The following is an 18,942-nucleotide window of genomic DNA, read 5'->3' as shown; positions in this document are numbered from 1 at the left end:
TCAAATATCAAATAACAATCTAGATCGTTCGAACAATGTCAACATGATAATATATGAATTTAATTAACTCCAATGGAAGATCAATGCACGTTATAACTTGTAAATAGAAATTACAACGACCAACGTGCATTATAATTTATTTAAAGAAATCACGGAGAATTAAATCCTGCCAAAATTAAAAATCCGTTATCGGGGACAAATTCAGCTAGGAGGAGTATCAATTTTCCATAGTCTAGCGAGGATAATGAAGCACGAAAAGTCAGGAGAACTTCGTTGGGGCATGAAATCGGTAAAATTAATTAATCCTCGTTAGGTGGAAAATTAATTATTCGTGGAGATATCCTTCTTCGAGCGGTCTGTACAAAAGGCTTAACGCGGAACCAGCTCGAGCGTGCCCAAGTCAAATTCCACGAAGAAACAACGAGTATCGACCGTAAGCTTCGTAATTGAATTTGTCGAACTGTTCGCATGAGACCGTAACAACTTTCATCTTCCTTTGCTTTCGTCGTTGTCTCCGTGGCTGAAGAATGACTCACAAAATAACTAGTCTGCAGGCACGCGCAAAAGTAATCCACAAAGCATCGTGTTCAAGGAGATAAATTTGCCAAGAGCTCTAGAATAACGGAAATCGGTACTAGTGAATTACGGTCGAGCGACAAGACGCTTCAAAGAGCTTGGATAATTGTCATCGTTCCTTGAATGTACCGTAGTAACGTTGGATGAAGCACTTTAAATGTAAATTGTCTAAACATCCCCTTTGTGCATTTTTGTTTGCTCCACAGGGAGGAACGAATTTAAGCGGAAAGCAATGAAAACTAACGCGACAATATCGAGGTTGAAATGACTGAACGAACAGGTTACTTCGATCGGATGTTTGCATGCTTCTTAGCATGTAAGTTTTCCGTAAAGAAAGATACTTTCGGTTGCACTCTGTCTACTCTATGGCTGACTATACGTCCCTGATACTACTTTGATCTCCCTAAGGTCTTCGAACACTTCTAATCTCGCTCTCGTTTCAACAAACACGGAAGCTCAACGTTCTAAGGGAAACTTAGACAAGGTGAAGACGGAAAATTACAACTATTTCTTCGAACGTCCTCTAAACTTAAAAAAGAAAAAAGAAAGTCTTAGCGATCAAAGAACACAATTGAATCGGGAAATAACCCCGGAGGAACGTAGCAGGATGAAAACGCGAATCACGCGAGATCATGCGTTATTTATTAGGTTACACGATACTGCACAACATCTATCGCCTATATCGGTTCGAATAAAAAGCTACACACACCCATCTCTCTAGGTCAGCGTTCCCTCGTTAAATGTACTCCGACAAATTGGATGAATTACGAAGTGCAGAATCAATGCGTGCTCGGCCGGTAAATTGCGGCGAGTTTAACGTCAGATTGAGCCGGTGCGCGGCGTCAAAATGAAAACCGCGGCATTACTAAGCCGGGCGAAGGAAGCGGACAGAAGCAAAGAGCGAAGAGTGAACTGCGGCCGGTAGTTGTGTATATTTTAAGCGCAGCGACTTTCCAGGAATGCGCGACCTGGTTTTATGACGGCGGTGTGCAAGCTGCATAGAAAACGCGGTGTTCTATAATGTATACTTCAATTTCCGGGTCCGGACGGCCGAGTCTCGACGTTTGCTCATTAGATTACGCGGCTGAATTGCACAAACGAGGAATTCAGAGGGTGAAAGTTCGCCTTGCCCGTTTGCGTGGGCGCGGCGGGGAGACGCGTCGTGTCTGCTTGGAGATTTTCAAGTTCCTTTTCCCGGCGATTCGACGACGGCTTCCTGTGAGCCATGGAAACGAGGCGTAACGAACGCTCTTTCGGCGTTCCCCGGTGAAATAAAATTTCGTCTCAACGGCTCACCGAGTGCTTTCTATTTGCTGCCAGCTGGAGCTTCCGCAAGGAGTTCTCCGCTTTCGGAGATTAAAGGATCGCTTTCGCTTTTTTCCCTCGCTTTTGTTTCTTTTTCCCCCTTTCGTCTTCTTCCCTTTTTCGGTATCCGGTTTTTATTCCTCGAGAACCATCGAAGGACTTTAACCTTTCGAAATATAATTCGACATATAATTCGAGATATTAGGAGCCTATCCAGTGTGTACGGTGGTCCAGATTTATCTCGTTTTGTCTCTCTCGGAATTAGTTTTTAACTTAGTGACGCGTTAGAGAATTAGAACGACGGCCAAATAACGAAATCTTTTTATCAATCTTTTATCTTAAATTTTTATCAAATAACCTCGTTTTGATTTCGTGTAAAATATGCAAAGATAGGAATCTTTACGATATGCCATACCGTTCCAATCGCTCTTCAAGTTTCTCTCGTAATCCTTCGTTCGCAGTTCACATAAATTTTGACCTCGATTTCTGTCGATTATTCCTGTATCGTAGCGCGATACAGCCCCTTATTAACTTTCATCGACGAATGGGATTAATATCGCGATAACAAGAATTTCTTAATATTCTTCGAAATCAAAGGATACATAGTTTCGTCGTATGATTTATGTGCTTCGTGCATGACTGCGCTGCATGATAGTTTTGTGTATTGCGATGGAGAAGATAGATGATATTTTTCGTATAAAACGGGTAGCGAAAAAGAGTTTCCATATTTCACAACCTTTTGAAAATCAACGCGCAAAGAATTTGGTGATTGATCATTTTCATGACTTACGCTGACAAGTTTACGGTACAATTTATACGAATATACGAATTGTTTATTCGCATATTCATTTATGTTAATTTTATGAAATCGACGCTGCGATAATAGGCGATACGGAAAAAGTTTTCAGCCGAATTTCGCATTTTAAATTCATCTTTAGCTGCAATTTTCCAAGAAGCATCGTATATAGATCCTAAGATGCATCTATTATTCGATGTCACTTAACTGTAATATAGGTTTTCGTGAAAGATCATTTTACATTCATCATAATTACTTCTTTTCTCCTCGTCATCGAGCGAAATTGCTTCTCTACAGCCCCGATGAAAGCTGTCTCGCTAAATTTTATATCGCAGATTTTATTTTCCGCTAGTCTCGTTACATTCATCCGCATCGTGCGTTTCAAATTTCCTTGTTCAAGGATATTTTCTGAAAGTCGATTTTCAATTTACTAGTAAACGTCGTATACAAGATCCTTCTGTAATCATGGCAGCGTAGGTAGCAACATTTAACAAAGTATAGTATAATCCCTGTCTTACTTTAGAATCTCAATCCCTTCTTGATTCTTCTCCGAGCGCACGCAGCACTAGTCAAAGAAGACCCATCGAAGAAGAAGGGAAAAGAACGCTGCTAACAATATACGAGATTTGTTCGGAGTGTCTTCGTGTTTTCTACTTTACGCTTACCCTTATGCATGAACGGATTTCTTAAAAGAGCACAAATCACTCTTGGAGATAAAGAGAAAATTTCTAATAAATACTTTATCGAGCAAGATCGAGGAATAAAAATAAAAATAAAGGAATCTCGATGAGATCTATGCAATTTTGTAAATGGATATTTACATAATTATTACATACACCCCCGTTTACAAGTGAACGATCGATTAACCGTGATTTTATATTCGAGCAGGATGATCGTTTCAGGACGGTGGTAGACGTGTCTAAAGTATTTTCTCTTATTGATCTGCGTATAAAAAATCAGGCACGAAATAAATAAAAATAAATTTCGCTTCGATATTTATTCGCGACTTAATTTGTCGATTGGCAAATAGAAAAGTTCGTTTCGTTGTTTTATTTTAAACTTCAAAATCGCGGCTGACGAATAAATCGTTTTCTTTTAAAGTATTAGAAAACTTCTGGTCTCAGGTGTTTTCCTCTTTTCGTAGAATGCGTCGAAAAACTTTACGAGAAAACGATCGAACCTGAAGGCGGATGATTATAGGGAAGAATATTATAAGTTCGCATACCACGTTCTTGTGCTTCGTAACCAAACTTCGGCAGAGTATCAAACGACTTTCATAAAGTTTGAATTAAACGTATCCCTGTGTAACGAGCGGAGAACGTAATTGTACTTTTAATATAAAGAAATTCCTAGGTAAGCACACTCTGAACTAATCTAATTCCTTCTGCAGAAATTTTTCATATCGAGTTTCATAAAATAAAACTGATACCTTTGATGCATTTCAAATGTAGTCTTTTACATAATTTTATTTACCCTGATACGTTTAAGGAGATATAAACTAACGCTTAAGTAGGCAACGGAACGAGTCCTTTTTCTAAACGCTCGAAACAACGTCTGCGTTACACAGCATAGCTCGGGTTACTATGACTCATTGTAACATAATTGTAACATACAATTCCAAATCGTGTCATTAGCACGTGTTTTCAGGAGAAACAGCGCCTCGGTGTGGAAAATGTAATGCACCCCTTAGGATTATCTAATTTTAATCCGTTCAAAGTATAATATGCTTCGTAACAGGTATAAAGCGAAATCTCTTATTAAAGATAACGTAGAAAGTAAATGATTACTTTGTTACTCGATTGTGCGAAATTATTTTATATGTAACGATTATTTTGTCAAATCTCTTCTTAGCATGCTTGATGAACGATCAAGGGGATTTCTAATAATTCAAGGTAAAAATCTGTGGAAAGAACAATGAATGTAGACTCGCGAAGGAATTCTTGCCAGAGAACTTGTCATAATACTTTTTCCATTGGACGATATTTCTACATTTACGAAGCGCACCAGCACTTGGGTTTGTGGATTATGTGGTCCTAGAAGTGATCAAGTAGCAATGTTACTATCCCTCTTGAGGGCTTACTCGTCCCTCCAGCAGAACGTGATCTCGAGAACTAGTCAGCTAGTGCTTTGGAAATCCACAAATATTCTGTTGGAGGAAGAGAGAGAGAAAGAGAGAGAGAGAGAGGGGGGAAGAAGAATTTCATAAAGTATTAATTTTAAAATCTAGCGTGAAAGTTGTGTTCTAACTTCTCTATATTTAAGTACATACTGTGCTTGAAGCAAATGAATCGACTAATTATGACGTAAAAAAATAATACTTCGAATGAAATAAAAAACGTTGGTAAGGTAGTTTCAGAGTATTGGAATTCGACTCGCTTAAATCCAGATAACTCGGTTAACCTGAACGTGGCTTCATATAGTTTACGCGGAGAAATACATAATTGCAACAACACTTGTGCTCGATTAAAACGCACAAAAAAGCCGAGATTTCTAGGGAAATTATCGTTCGTGTGAAATTTAATCTCGTCTGAACTCGTGTCGTTTACAAACAAAAGTCCAAAAATTTATTGCGTCACTTCTTACCATGTGCACGGTGTTATTTAATTAAAAAATTTCATTAGTTTCCAGAATTTCAGAGCTACGTAGATACAACAAAAATATAATGAATTTATTATTCCAGTATCGTAAAAACGATACAATGGCACAATATCTTGTATATATATCTATTTTTTTTTTTTTTTTTTTTAAATAAAGACATTTCAAATTTTTCGAAAGAACGAAGCTTTTGAATGCATTTCCATATATTACGGTCGCTATCGGGAAATGGCTGACATTCATATAGGAAAAAGAGACATATCTCAATCGGATCGGTCTCTGCAAATGCCCATCGTTCGAGCTGCAACGGATTGCCGCATCTATCTTCGGATGACCACAATAGTGGGTGCATGCACTTGACCGGCTCTCTCACGTGCATTAATGCAACGCGTGCTTTCGGTTAAGACTGAGGCTGGATGGCGATCTTGCGAGACCACAGTGTTACCCTGAATCTACATCGACCATACTAATCCGGACTACTCGTCCCAGAAGACCTCGTTTTTCGGTGACGTTGGACTCAATAGGTTCTGGAAGATCGATACCGATACGACGTTGTTCGAAACAGCGTTTCCATTCGAAGTAATCGCAATCAATTTGTTTTGAGAACTACGGCGAGTAACGATAAATTCCAGAAAAACGATAGTGAGATTTCGCAAACTTATTACTTAATTGTAGATAAACATTTTTCTAATTGCCTAGGAATTTTTACCGCTTCCCTTTCCTCCGTTTCAAGAAACACGTATATCGTATGAAGCTTACATATCGTAATAAAGCTGCCTTTTACACAAGGTTATAATACACAATGGCTAATTTATTACAAACTTCCAATTCAAATCGAAATTAATATACCGTAGAGATTAAACAGCCGATTATTTCAACTGATACGAGACACGATATTTTCGAAAAGCATATTGCTCCAAGTCTTTACCTTAATTAGTTTCCACGATACATAATTTCGTATTATTAAATCGTCGCAAATGCATGGGTATGTTGAATGGCGCTTGAAATTCTGGGCGTGACCTACTTTTTTCTTCGAAATACGCATATCTCAGCCAAATAGTGGTAGTACTAGTACTACTGCTGCTAAAAAAAAAGCAATGACCAACGTCTATTGCTGACCAGCGCACAGGTGCTACGCTTAGGGTAGGGCAGTGAATGCATACGAGCGAGAGGTCCGACTACGTGAGAGAGAGAGAGAGAGAGAGAGAGAGAGAGACAATGAATTATTTGGAATTATGATTCGCTTTAAACGGAGATATCTCGACAATGAGTAGTAGTGTCCAAGTAAAACAAAAATTCTCGTTAAAAAGAAAGTTTATTGTCCCTAACGACATAGGTAATTACGCTCTAGAATGTTCAAATTGTAGAATGTTCTAATTTAAAGCGACAGTTAAACCGATGATTGCATATATATATTACGTATAATAAATACAGAGAATGCATTTTTGTTGCTTTAATTTACTTTTAATGGCATTCGTAGTTGTGTTGTCGACATTTTCGGCTGTGAGTATAAAATTACATTGAAAGGCATTGATTAATAATAATTTAGGCGTGAGAGTTACGACTTTAACCGACATTAACATATAGAACGACGCTTCGATGTAAAATAAAATGTGCGCGGTAATAACTTTCTGCATAGACGTAGTTGCGATTTTCTTGCGAAATTAACGTTCGTTTTCATTGCAATTCGTACTTTACAGCGTTACGTATTTGCGGGCGCGCGCGCTCCTGCAAATTCTTAATTACTAGTGAAACTTACAAAATTTTAATTTCATAATTATACTTAGTTGATAAATATGAAATTAAACATTTGTTACAGTTATCACCTCTGTATAGCTTTACGTAAAAACTTTACAAATTTATTACACTGTAGCAATGTTTGTTGTACGCTATGTTGTATTTCCTATTTTATTTCCTGACAAAAGTTATATGTTTAATATATTTTAAATATACGATGTTGTTACAACGAAGTAAACAATGTCGTGTACACGTATTATTCATACGCGAAAGCAAAGAGCATCAAGCAATACGGACTGTTTTATATTCATGAAAACTAAAACTGTTAAATCATATACACACCTCGTATATACATATGTAAAAGAAAAAAATACATGAGATATTTTCATAAATGATTCATGGAACCTTTAGATATCAGTTATGAAAATTTTAGCAGCTATTAACATGAACAGCAGTTACTACGTATCGATGATCTTTCATGTATAATAAATAAAGGCTGGAAATCCATCATATTATAATATCATTTTCTACTAAAATTTCTCTCAGTTTACGTCTATCCATTTGAAAGAATAGAAAACTTGGCAAAATAATCTAGCTTCGTATTTGCAATGCGTGTTTCTTACAAAGGGACTCGTTCTGTGAGAAAAGGAGGAATTCCGCTGAGAAATTCAAATTCGTGCGATAGAGGCATCGATAGAAATCTCACAGAACGATTACGCGTCACGACAGCGCGCTCAGAAGCTGCCAGAAATTATTGATCTTGTTAGGATAATTAGAATTATCGGGTTATGCGGCGAAGGAGATTGCTCTGGCACGGGGTAACTTGTGTGCAGCTTGGTTCAGGATAGATTATGGGCCGACGGGTTTCGGAATGGGTTAGAACGTTGGGACATGCCGTATGTCGCTTGAATTGTTCATTTGACGCCGCCCTGGTCCTTGTTCCTACCTCTGTATATATGCACATATACGCAAACACAGATATACATAGCGTAGTACTCGCTTCTCTGGCCCCTGGATTAAACGCACTCAAACGTGAAAGATCTCTGAAGTTCGTTAATTCGACAAAGACAGATAGGGAGATGGCTTGTTACTTCGGTCGCAAGCCACGGAATTCGCTTGGCGCGATAGCGTCGCACCATCTCACTCGTTGTACGATCGATTGTGCACGTCGATGACAATAAAACGTTATTGGAATTCGAACGAGGGTGGCGAAGCCCGGCTTATAGATTTTGTTCCAGACGAAATTAGTTTTCTTCAGTTTTTGGCAGACTCTAGCTCGCTCGACGTTTTATTGCGCTGATGTTTTGACGAAAATTCGCTGGCCAACTTTTTGGAATACGTTATACGAGCGAAAGTAAAGTAACGGTTCTGAAATAGTTTGTATGCTCTGTGGAAATGGGAAATAAAATGGGACTGCTTTTTCATCTCATCAAATTGGTAAGTTTACAAAAATTGAACATTTTTTAGATGAAACCTTTTGACGATGATATTTCGCGAGATGAAAGTATGAAAATACATTGAGCATCTAAGATTTAATTTTTCGCGCAAACATCGTTGTTACAGGGATCTCTTATTTAAGATTAAAATAGAAGAAAGATAATGTTCTAAAAAATGTTGATTCGTCGTTCGTAACTTTTAGCATTTGACGTCATCTTGAATTTAATGAAGAGTAGCAGGTCTCGATAATCTAAACGGACAACGGACTGTTTAGATATTAATAGAACTTACTCTATGTTCTTTCTGATGCGTTTCAATTATTAGCTTCGCGTTATTAATTACGCTAATTGCGCCACGAACAACGATAAACCTCCATTTGGGATATTATCCAACGTATGGGACAACGTATTGGCAATTTTGTCTGAATAAAATACTATTCTTAGATAACTGAAATTTTCTCTCGTTTCATTTCCAAATTAGGCATTGCTTTTTTTTTTTATTTCATAGAATATTTTCAAGCATATGGTCAACTACGATCTACGTCATTTCAACGAAGACACGATTCCAAGTAAAATTTCTTTGCTTCTCGTTCTAAACGGAAAAAGATAGCGCGTTTGCTGTAATTCTGCGACAAAGATGTTTCAGAAATTATTTACAACTACGCTTTCAATAGAACTTTCTCACTTAGAGTTACATTTCCTCGGGAAATTTCAATCTACCGTGCTCGTGTTTGAAAATATCCCGTACGTCCATCTGATTTCTTTCTCATCTGGTCTTTATGGCGCGCTGAAGTCCTACGTCTAAACAGAAATATCGTTGAATGACTCAAGACCAGGTCTTTTAATTAAAGTAACGTACCGACAGAAATAGCCGGATCCATTTCGTTGGAACAAAGCCGATGAAAAGAAACGATAACGATCTGGTAGCAATATCATTGTTGCAAAGCTAACACGGAGGAACGATTCTCCCGAGCCATTTTAAGGTCATCGGAAAGCTTCTCCCTCGATCTCGGCGATTCCTCCGCTTTTTAAATTATTCGCGTCACGTCTGACGGACAGACGTTCTCCTCGAATTCCGTCGTACAAACAGTACTCTCATTAAAATCTCGTGATTATTGTTCAGTTTATGAACGAAATGTTTGAAATGGAGACCGAATAGCGAACGTTAAACGAAAGTAGAAACGGATAAAAGTAGAATCGAATGTAAAAATTGTTGTGCGAGCGGATACCAAAAGTCGAAAGTCAAAGTTATTTTAAATCTATGCGTTGAATAATATTCGTTAAAATTTTACGAAGAGTTACGATTATAGAGGAATGCGATAATGCGTATTCTGTGATAATTACGGTTTGTAGTTATCTAAAAATTGATGCTTGATGCTCATGTAGCTTAATTACTAAAATCTGTAAATACGTCTTATTTCATTTATAATGTAACCCTTGTAAGGATGTAAAGGAAGAAGAGAATCCGAGAAATCACGCGTCAAACAAAATCACGTGTTCAATCAAGCGGTAAATAACGGACGATAAAGTCGAGAATTCGATTTAACTACGAAAGAAAGTCGTATCTTTCGTTTCGGTTATTTATCGTATACCAGGGTGCGTTTATTTTGACGTTGAACGATCGTTTCCCGTCTTCCTTTGAATTCGCAACACCTGTGACCAATGTTTGTCCGGTAATGTCATCGATAGCGTGGATGTGGCACACTTGACTGAATGTCTCCTTGATAAGACGCGCGAAACCGAATCTTGTCACTAATTGCGCGAGATCATAGCCAACGTGGCGTGAATTCTTGAACGTATCAGCGTGTGCACGTTGACAGGCGGTACGCTAGTAATATCATTCGCCTACGTTCGGATATTTGGCAGAGATCGTGCTTCGCTTGATATGTATGCTTGTGAAAACAATGTGTTATCAAGGAGGATCAAAGGATTGGTGTCACAGACTAAATTTTAACGTTAATCGATCGATCATTTTCACATCAAAACTACAACGATACGTTAACTCGTATTTCCTATTCTTCAACTGAAAGCAATTTTACATTTTACCACGTTTTCGATCAATCCCGCGATCAGAATTGCCTCTTTATTTGGTACTTCGTAAATCGAAACAGCATTCGAACAGTTCAGCTGGTCGAAACATCGTCGAATAATTAGCCGCTGTGATAAATGGTTATTTTTATACGGTTAGTACCAGCTGTGATTATTCTCGAAAGTAATATTCATCATCATCGTTCATCATATATGTCTTCGACTTCAAATCCTAAATTAGTTTCAAAGTTTCACTTACTCAGCAAATGATTAAGGGAGGAAATCAGTCTTTATCTATTAAATGGCCAAAATTCCTGGAGAAGTGCACTTTTGATACATGAGTTTAGCGGTGTTCGTAGTAATTAATGGCGCTAGTTGGTTCATAGTTAGGGTTAGATACATTTAATTTAATTACCGTAATTAACACACTGATTATATGTTATATATATAGCAATAACGAGTCAATTTATGCTAAATAAATTTTGGTAGAGGAAGAAAGTAAAGACAAAGAGAGGTGTATAGATTTCCTTTTTCTGCGTTTAAATAAATTACTACATGTTTGCGAAACTACTTCTTTTCTGAGAGCACCTGCACTAGCATTATATATTTTCGCACGAAAGCATATCGTGTTTTGTCTGAAAAAAAGAAGACGGTCGCGTTTCGATGCATTAGTCGGACGGCTACTTTGCACTTCTGGAGAACACAAAAGCTCCATCGAGCTTGAAACATTCTAGCTGTGTTGGTACTATATTTTTAAAACGCGGATGAGATTATGATGTTTCATTAGTAGTCTAAAATAAGGAAACATTAATATTTCCTTATGTTTCATATATTACGTTATAAATTGAACGCTGCGCGTCATGCTTCTGGGAATTCGCGGCCAACTAGCGGGACAAAGCTTTGAAGGCTTAGTGTTCAGCGACCGAGGAGGCGTGGAAGGGATGATAGAGATATTCGGTTGAGAGAAACATTTATGTTTCCTTATATTTCATATATTATAAGTTGAACGCTTCGCGCGTTACTCCCGAGTATTGGCGGCTAGCTAGCAAGACAAAACTTGGAAGGCTTAGTGGACAGCGAGCCAAAAGGGGTGGAAGGGACAATAAATGGTCGTCAGTTGACGAAACAGGTCGAGAATATTTATATAGATTCGTTAAAAACAAACGATGGAACACGTAAAGCGTGCGCGAACGTAGGTTTTTTAAATCCGTGTACACGTTCGGACGAACGTACGATGTAAAGTTACTTGCGCCAGTCCGATGTGTACTTCCCTTTCTTTAGATTTTTCCTTTCCTTTTCCAAGATTTCTGGTAACGTGGCATTTTCATACATTTCGATAGAAATTTATCGCATTACAAGCGATGACTATATGGTGTCAAAACGTTACATAATTTTCGCAGTAGGATATCACGCCTCCAATGTATAAAATTCGCAAGTTTATTATTTTCCGTTTTTCAGGCACTTCTGTGTATCTTTGTTACAGAAATTACCATCCTATAATTCTTCGTGAAGTATATGCGCATAATGATGTTGATGTTAATATTCGCCTATGCAAATATACGACGTGCAAACAAGTAGGGACGAGTGCAATCTGCGTTATAACGGTCGCAGACGTTCCGTCCTGCTATTAATTGTAACATTTTAGCGCCAGTATCTTTGAAGGTTTGTCCATGTAAATTAAAAGAGAAACTTGCCAGTTGTCGCGTCGTTTGCTTCCAGAATTATACTCACAAAGCATTTGTAACAGATCTGTAATGAAATTGAGTAATAAGCATATTTGAAAATAAACTAATGCACAAAATGTTTCTGACGGGACGAACGGGAGAACATACCTCGCAAGATGCGAAGGGAATCATCCCGATTGGTCAAACAGTTTCGGACAAACCAACGAAGATACAAATAAAAGGAAAGGAAATAGAAATATACTCATCGAATCGAGATATCTTCCTTTTTTTCCAAAGTCGATGCGATAGAGAGATTTTATTGTTCATTTTATTTTAATAAATTTATATATCGTACCCAGAATTCGTAATCATCTAGTGGAACGCAGGCACGAAGGGTATAGCATATTTCAATTTTTATTATTAAAAGAAAAATCTAATGTCGAATCTGATCGTCTCAAATACGGTGAAACCATGACTATTGACGCGTAACCATTGACCACAGTTGCGAAAAAATTAATTAGAAAATTTTATAACTAAGTTTAACATCCTCACCCCGGCCTGTTAATTATCCCCCGACGTATCGATAGATCGATGATTGACTAACAACACGTCGCAGCGCCTAACGTCATTTACTTGTCTTCGTTTCATCACATAAAGATTATGTCATCGACACACTTGCACGAAAGAATCTTGACATCATATTCTTGATCCATCACACTTATCAAAAACGTGTTGAGTAGTCGATACAATTTTTTTCGTACCGGTGAATCTACATTTTTGAGTTGATATTTTTTGCTAGTTATTTATACCATCAGAATTTCAGTCTTTCGACCAAATCTATTAGGAACCTACATATGCTAATCTCCAAAAATGTTTCATACAGTTGAATCGACATTTCTTGCAATTGTACCACACGTCACGTTAGTTACATATTATTATTACTATCGATGGAACTTCGATCGTGTCATAAATCTACGACAACGAAGACTATCCATTTGTCGAAAAAGTGATTAATAACGACTACCATACGATAGAGCGAAAATCCATTTCGAGTAATGTAACTTTCGTTGGACGTGAAATGTAGGAATTATACGCCTATAAATCTGCATCCTCTTATGTGCTAATAAAAAAATATTTTGTTCCTGGAGTAATAAAAAGAGGACACTAAAACTTTATCTAACATCTAATCTAAAATTACTTAACAATTATTTACGTACTTGTTTGATTTAATAAAAATTTAAAAAAAGCACACGCCCACATTTTTAATTTCTAGATTCTTTTCTACAATTGTTGTTGCTATACATAGGTACCAAAATGATTAATAATGTTTTACAGCATAGTTTGACTACACGCTACAACCTACGTATTTTGTGCATGTATTTCGTATTTAATCATTTGCAAGCTAAATTAGCTGCTGAAAATCTTGCCTTGCTCTTTGACTTTGACCACCAGATAACTCGCTATCAAACTACAAATTAGTTGAAAATCAACTGTTTTGAAGTACGAAATACAAATTAAAATGAAATATTTTGAAATCACATAACGACCAAAATTGTTCTGTTCCACGATACCAAACGATGTTTAACGCGATTAACATTAATCACTTACAATTATTTCATTCTCGCACGCTTCTTTCGTTTACTCCTGAATAAAATTTCTCTTCTTTCTCTCTCTGTCTCGGCGTAGTTTATTTTGTCAATAAGATCTCATCCGGTTTGCACAGGAATCCGATGCTCCGAGGGTGTATTTGGGAAACACCAACAGCTATCGGTCCGCGAAATCGCTAGCCACTCGAAATCGTACTTCCCAAGAAAGAAGCCAAGTTAAAGTTCACAATCAACTTGGATATAACGAAATAACTTTAGGGAAGCACGAAATATTCATTGTTTTAGAATAAGTTTAATACGAAAGGACGCCGTATGAAATCGGACGCGGTTTAACACGCTCTTCGATAGAATTCTTCGATTATGAGAGGAGAAAAATGCAATTTTCGCAAGCGTAGGTATATCAATGCTCAATATCATTTTTCTTCTTTGTAATATCCTAGAAATTTTGTTTGTAAATCTCTTCCAAACGCGAAGTTTCAAAGCGATAATTTCAGCATTGTGAATGTTAATGACAGATGCCGATGAACGCGTGGTAATTATACCAAGTTAACAAGCTCAATGCGACTAAAGATTTAAGCGGTTCTGACAATTTCCTCTCGTTTCACGATACCCTGGCGACTCTTAGCACATTCTCAGGCGATTTGCTACACCCTTTTACATGCATGAAAGAATCCTCCCTTGCCTATGCACTCTCATCAGGCTATTTTCCAAATAATCCATGCACTTCGTCCCTCGCAGCCACGGTTAACCAGATGGTTCTCCCTATTGAACTAGTTTCTTCCGCTCGTTGACTATTCTCGCTTTTACAATCTCATTTTAAAAGGAAATTGTTTTACGATATGGTATCGACTATCGTGATTAACAACGTCCTCGCAAACTATTATGTTTAACGCCCCATGGTTAAACCGTTAATTAAGTGGTAAATGTAGCAATCTAAGCACAATTATTCTTCATATATGTTATTTATATGGTGCACCGCAATTTCTCCATCGCATTCGTTACCTTCGGTTTTAGAGTAGCCGTTAGACGCAACACACGACGGAGTAATTTATTAATACGTTGAACGTATGCACATCATCCATTTAAGCCTCCGTAAATAAATTGGGTCGTCAACAACTCGAGCAAAGTTTCACCCTTGAAATTTTCTCCCCCAAATATTTATTTTTACTGAAAAAAAGCTTCGAAATTTTGACCCATCGAACGATCGTATAACGTGACAGAGAAGTTTATAATTATCCTAGAATTTGTTAAGTGTTCTAGAAGCCTGGAACGAAAATAATCTAAGGAGAGTGAAGAAATATTTTTACTTATGCCGGGGTTAAGGGTAACATAAAATTTTACAAATCGTTTTATCAATAACAGCACATAAAAGTACTAGTAGCTATAATTTTGAAGTAATAGACGGTGCGTAACGAGCATCAGATACGAAGCATAGAGATACTGGACATGATAATAATGTTTGTGACAATTACTACGTTCAACGTTTTTTTATAGGAAAGTACCAAATCCTGTGTGTTTATTCGAGCAACTTTATTTCTTGATCGCTTTTATGAGAAATTTCTCGTTCGAAAGATCATCCAAATTTCTTTTATTTTAAGAGGATAAAGGTATTTACGATGTACATATTATTTCGCGTAACTAGTTGAGAAACGAGGATAATGTTCGAAGCTCGAAATCGGGTAGTTTGTAATTTTTCTGCGGAAGCTTGAATGCCGAATTGCTGAGATCGGTGAAAAAATTGAAAGACGCGGAGAAGAGCCGTAAGTGAAATTCAGTGTAGACGGTTTTAATTCAGGCGGCGAGTCTGGAAGTCTCCTATCGATGTCCGCGAATTTATCGATGTCTTAGAAAAATTGACTACCTCTCCCCTCCCCTGCTTCGGTTCACGGTGAATTACAGCTTTTTCAACGGAACAAATATTTGAGGAATTCGCTTCCCTCCGTTTTAAGTAATCATTGTTCCTTTCTATTCGCGGGCAAAAAAGGATTTCTCATTTTCCGGCACGCCGTTTTCCCAGAACGGAAATAAATCTTGGTTATCGCCGTATTTATCCATCCAAACAGAAACTTTCCGATTTATTCTTCTTACTTCCTAAGAAAGGTTTCTATTCGTGTACATATATTTCTAACATTGTTATCTATTTTTACCTCGCTAAAACTCTGCTACTCTTTTTACATTCGCAATACTTTCTCACAGATCGTCAAAGTATCGCCGTAATAAAGTGAACTATCGTTACCGTTACGTTCTTCGTATATTACATCGCGGAACATAATTCGTAGCAGAAAATTAAATGAAAATGTATTTAGCACAGACAGGCGGGAAAGTAAGAATCGCCGTAAAAAATAATATATTAAGAGCGAAATAAATAAAAAATCTATTAAGAATTAATCGAAATATTTGAACTGTACATTTTGAAATACTGTCTATCTTTCAGGAAATTTTAATTAATATCTTGTATTAAATGGTAGAGGCAGATGTTAAGGATCCAGAAATTATTGTATGGAAAGATAAAAGCAGCATTTCTGTGCATATATTAAATGAACGACTAGGGCATGGCGTCAGCACTGTCAATAGCCACCGTAACCCCATGTCAGGACGCAGGAGTATATAATTTGTGGGCATGAGAGATCCACTTCTCATTGGACCTCGACTCCCGGTTGACCTGAACAATCACCTTGTTAACCTCTCAGTTATTCAGATGAGTGGTATGCAGGGACACTTGAGAGGACTTGCCAAGTTGGAATTATCCACTGATTCGATGGTGATGTTACCGTCTGCTTCGTACTACTTATAGATCGATCCAGCAAATATATTGCGGACAAATAAATGTAATTTAATCGAAGGATAATAAAGTACGAAGATTAGAACGACGAATAAACTCGATTCGCGTCAATGCAAAATGCAACGACCTACGAAATATTTTCATACAAGATTAAGTTGGTGTATTAAAAATGCAAGGGCCTCAGTGGCTGTCTTAGAGTACACCTGAGACTAAAAGCAGGAAATATTTCGTATCGCTACTTATATTCTGCTCGTTTTCTTCAAGCAGTTATTCCACGATCCTTTTTCGAACACGTTTCGTCTTACGTTCGATCGAATTTACAATTTACGCGTATCTATATCTACGTACGTAGAGCGAATATTTTCAAATTATCTGATATAGTTATAATTTATAGTCATCGCCATGCATTACATGCAAAATCTCTGAACTTGGGAAGAGTTTCAACCATAAGAAAGATGATGAGAAGCAGCAGCGCTTAAGATTCTTGCGCCCTGAAAATCAACGTTAGGAAGTTCGCGAGCTCTTACCCAACGCTGCTATTTCTCTAATCTATTAACGCTGTCGAAACAAAAGGAAGGACGGGATCGTAGCATCTAGCGACGCTAATGTATGTATCTCGTAACTGATCACACAATCCTCCTTCTGAACTATGTATACGACCGTATAATTCAAAATTCTATACATTGTATATTGTATATCCGATACCCTATACTCCAAACCTATGTATATCATTTAAGGTGAAAAGCAGAAAGTTAATAGTTTCTAAAAAAAAAAAAAAAAAAAAAAAAAAAAAAAAAAAAAAAAAAAAAAAAAAAAAAAAAAAAAAAAAAAAAAAAAAAAAAAAAAAAAAAAAAAAAAAGGAGATGTAACATGAAATAACGAGACGAAGCATATTATATTACGTGATTTTTAAGTTGGATACAAAATAATAATACGAGCGAGGGAATAAAATGATATAAAATAATGGCTAATACGTATTACGAGACACAAATTACAGGAAAGTTTTATAAAAAATAATCTTTCGGTATAGCTTTCTATACCGCCTTTTTGCGTTTTATCGTATATCTATATTTTTTAACGAGATTACATATTCCATTTGCTAGCATTAGGGCCAGAGCAAAGTCATACGCGACGGGCTCGTTTTACTGGAAGAGTGCAAAGCAAAGAAACGCCAAGTAAATTTGTTAACTATCGATACATGCGCATAAAAACGACGTATATGTATATGTATATGCATTTGTGTTCTCTTTAAACGTTACGATCTCCTGTCGAACTGTACAAAGCAAATCGATGTGCATATTCTCTAGCAACCACGTTATTATGCGTGCATACGTAATTTCGCGGTAATAACAATGCAATGCTCTATTAGCTTCATCAAATACCATCGTTAATGTATGCATTTACGATGGACAATACATACAGCTCCGAACGTCTCTTAACTCACCATCTGATTCCACTAAGCTATGAATTTTAATAAAGACCGTGTAGAATTAAATGTGTAATTCTTCGCTATTCTTCGAAGGGTTTCGTTCATAAAATGTGTGCGCCAAAAATGGGAGAGAGGAAGAGATGGAAGAAAAATGAAACTTCCGGGCTGCATCGTGTGAAATATTACTTGTATATGTAATAATTCCTCGATATCGTATCTTCATCATGCTAGTATCTTCAAAAATATGATATATTGCATCTGAAAAATCTCTAATCTATTCTTAAATATCATTTATGTTTCGAAATAAGAAACTGGATTCAGAAATATTTGAAATATAATAAGATTTACAAATTCAAAAAATCGGTATAGCAAATCAATTTTCATCTTTTATTATTAATTTCGAAAAGTGATCAGCAACGATAAAATAGCGTTGACTGTAAGATTAAAGGAAAGAGGTTAATAAATAATTCTCATTCTGTAAATTCAAGTAGGTACGGATGTTAATGAAAAATTGTACATTTGCATCTTACTGGAAATAATTAAATTAACCGAGGAATATATGTATGTTTGTAATGAAGATTATGTAAATGAAATGGAGTACGCTTACAGTTAAATTTCGATGGCTGCCGCTTCTATTTCGAAGTGCACAAAGTTTAACGAAATTATAAGGCGGGACAGTTGGCGAATTTTAATTAAGAACAATCAACTATAGATCCGTACAGTTATGAACAGATAGTACAATCTCCAGAAAACAATAAACACCATATATATTGGCAAAACTTTGTTCTGCCTACGAACCACAAAAAGACTCTTTATACAATTTTCGATGAAACTGTAGAAAAGCTACGTTCTCTCCGATCTTGATGATTTTTTAATATATTGTAAAGTATCAACGTTTTGAACAACATTTTCCAGTACATGTAACTGCCGGTCAGCCATAGTTTCAGAGATATTCGCAAAAAGCTATCGATTCAACTATGGCGAATT

The 18,942-nt window shown here is 36.8% G+C and overlaps 1 protein-coding gene across 5 annotated transcripts in view; it reads right to left on the bottom strand.

The window, feature by feature from the left end:
• The window catches only part of LOC122577867 (neuronal acetylcholine receptor subunit alpha-7), a 260,880-nt gene that overhangs the window by 132,861 nt on the left and 109,077 nt on the right, over positions 1–18,942 (bottom strand). The gene's annotated exons all lie outside the window — the stretch shown is intronic.

The sequence above is a fragment of the Bombus pyrosoma genome, linkage group LG2 (genome assembly GCF_014825855.1).
Source record: "Bombus pyrosoma isolate SC7728 linkage group LG2, ASM1482585v1, whole genome shotgun sequence".
In the NCBI taxonomy this organism is placed as follows: domain Eukaryota; kingdom Metazoa; phylum Arthropoda; class Insecta; order Hymenoptera; family Apidae; genus Bombus; species Bombus pyrosoma.
The sequence above is the reverse complement of the archived record's forward strand: the minus strand, read 5'-3'. Positions and strand labels throughout refer to the sequence as shown.